We start from the raw sequence: 2,619 nt of genomic DNA on the forward strand, positions 1-2,619 counted from the left end.
TCCAGCGATTAGGTTTTCTGACTGTTGACAGGCGAAGGGAGGTGATCATGGAGGAGATAGTGGTGAAGAACATGTAAGCGAGAGAGAGAACATATAGAGAGTGAGAGAGAGAGACTAATTTGGGGATTTTTCCTTTAACTGATAGTGGTATTAGATAGAACGGTACCTTCAATTTCAATTGAGTTCCGAATTTGAGGAATTTGTGGTTTCCGACTTTGAGAAATTTGTGGCTTGAACTGAATCGTATCGTCCATAATAAATCCAATCGAGTTTGTGATTTCTTCCTGAACTGTTCGAGTAGCGTTGGTGGCGGCGGGGGTAACTGCGTCATGCTCGTGAATGATTAGGTTACTATGAACGTAAAGTCGGAGGCGAGAGTTTGGAACGGGAATGGTGGCGATCAGAGGAGATGAGGCAGTTGGTATGGCGATATGATACACAGATGCCAAGAAGACGATAGAAGCCGATATATTTAGGGCCATTTTCATCGGGATAGAACAGACATTTGTGTTTCCCACAATATCCTTTTCCTTTTTAAATCAAGATACCCCCGCCTCTATAAGTTTCTTTTTATTTACAAAAATGCCACAAGTAATCTTGATCATCTGTTTTTTTTTATCTAACATTTCACATTTAGTTCTCGGGTTTTCGGGAAATTATGAATTCTCAAATGATCATTCCTATATATATATATATATATATATATATATATATATATATATATATATATTACGGGTCAAACCGTGTAATATACAAACAATGGCAGTCAATTTTGTAAAATCATATCGAGCATCAACGACATTTTATTTTTAACTTTTATCAAAAGAAGAAACCGCTACTTTTTGATTAATTGCTATATGAAACAAGATTTACTAGTAAGTATGCAATTACTGGGAATTAAATCTAAAATTGAATAAAAGTAAATACTAGGAATTATATATACAATTAAATCACATAAACCTTATGAATAGTATATTTTTTATTCTTTAAAGTTTTATCACAAATTTTTAACACTTTACCATTTTTTTTTGTCCATTCTTAACTTTTTCAAAGTTTTGCCATAAAAGTTTCAAAACTTTGTCGTTTTGGTTGTTCCTCAACTTTTTACCATATCAGTTTGTAGAGTTGGTGTTTTTGGTCCCTCAGCTTTGATATTCTCTACTACTAGCCACCAAGGTTTCAAGAGTTTGCCACTTTTGGTCCGTGTCCTTTACCAATTGTTACAACTCATGTTTTTGCCACATTAGTTTGTGGAGTTGGCGCTTTTGGTCCCCCCACCTTCGATATTCTACTGTAGGACCCTACATTCCTGAAAACATTATACACACACAAAATAAAATCACAAACGAGAAAAAGAACCAAAGAAACACTGAAATATGTAAACATGCAAAAAAAAATCGGATCGCCGTGAAGCGGGGATGAACTTCTAATTAAATCTACAATTGAATAAAATTTGGTAAATATATGCTTATGAAATCACTTAGTAGTAAGAATGAGTACTCTTTGAAAGGAGTGAGGTGGATTGGTACTGTCGTACTGATATAGTATATATGACCCCTTAGCCACCATTTCCACTTTTTTGACCCGCACGTCCTTTGAAAATCCCACTAATTCCCACCCTCAACATTTCCTTCTATATATATTCTATAAAATAAGTAACTTTTTGTCTGCCTATATAATCAACTTATCACTGCATGATATCAACTCCATCCAATAACTTTTAGCCACTACACTTAAAAGATTCAATCCGAGAATAACCACATTATATTTCATGGATTCTTCGTTCTACAGTTACTCCTCAGACCAGTTCCTTCCCTTCAACGAAAACGATTCAGAAGAGATGATTCTCTATGGAATGCTGAACGAGTCCTCTTACAGTGACGACTTGTCAAACCAGACAACGTCTTGTCCAGTTGACAAGATTAGCTACAGAGGGGTACGTCCACGGCGTTGGGGAAAGTACGCAGCAGAAATAAGGGATTCCACAAGGAATGGGGCAAGGGTTTGGTTGGGAACGTTTGATACTGCTGAGGAAGCTGCTTTGGCTTATGATCAAGCTGCATTTGTTGCCAGGGGTTCAATGGCAGTTCTTAACTTTCCGATAGAGACGGTTTATGAGTCCCTTCGAGCAATGGATTACAGATTTGAGGAAGGGAGTTCGCCTGTTTTGGCATTGAAAAGGAGTCACGCCATGAAGAGAAAATCTGTGATTAGAGAGAATAAGAGGAAAGAGACGAAGTTGGAAGATGATAGTAGGAATATGGTGGTATTAGAGGACTTGGGTGCTGATTACTTGGAGGAGATTTTGAGATTGTCGGAGAGCTCTGGTTCTTGGTGAATATGATCGAACAGAAGATACAGTTGAATAACTGAAGTTCACCTGTGCGTGTGTGTGTACGAGGGTGTCGGCCTTTTTGGTTATAATTAATGTTTTGTCATTCACTTTTTTGTAAAGTTAAAAGTTAAAAGTAATGGATGAGTCAATTGTTACGTGGGTTCTTTTGTTTTATTTACAACATGTACACTGTTACAGTTAGATAACAACGGTCTTCCAACTACCTTTTCTTTTTATCTTATTCTAATGCAATATTAATTATTTAAGCATCTCCTTATCTCACA

At 36.6% G+C, this 2,619-nt stretch overlaps 1 pseudogene; it reads left to right on the forward strand.

Annotated features, from left to right (window-relative positions):
* The first annotated feature begins 1,771 nt into the window (after nt 1-1,771).
* LOC145160978 (ethylene-responsive transcription factor 1B pseudogene) lies at nt 1,772-2,338 on the forward strand (annotated as a pseudogene).
* The last annotated feature ends 281 nt before the right edge of the window (nt 2,339-2,619 follow it).

The sequence above is a fragment of the Lactuca virosa genome, chromosome 2 (genome assembly GCF_052849685.1).
Source record: "Lactuca virosa cultivar CGN04683 chromosome 2, Lactuca_virosa_CGN04683_v6, whole genome shotgun sequence".
NCBI classification, from domain to species: Eukaryota; Viridiplantae; Streptophyta; class Magnoliopsida; order Asterales; family Asteraceae; genus Lactuca; species Lactuca virosa.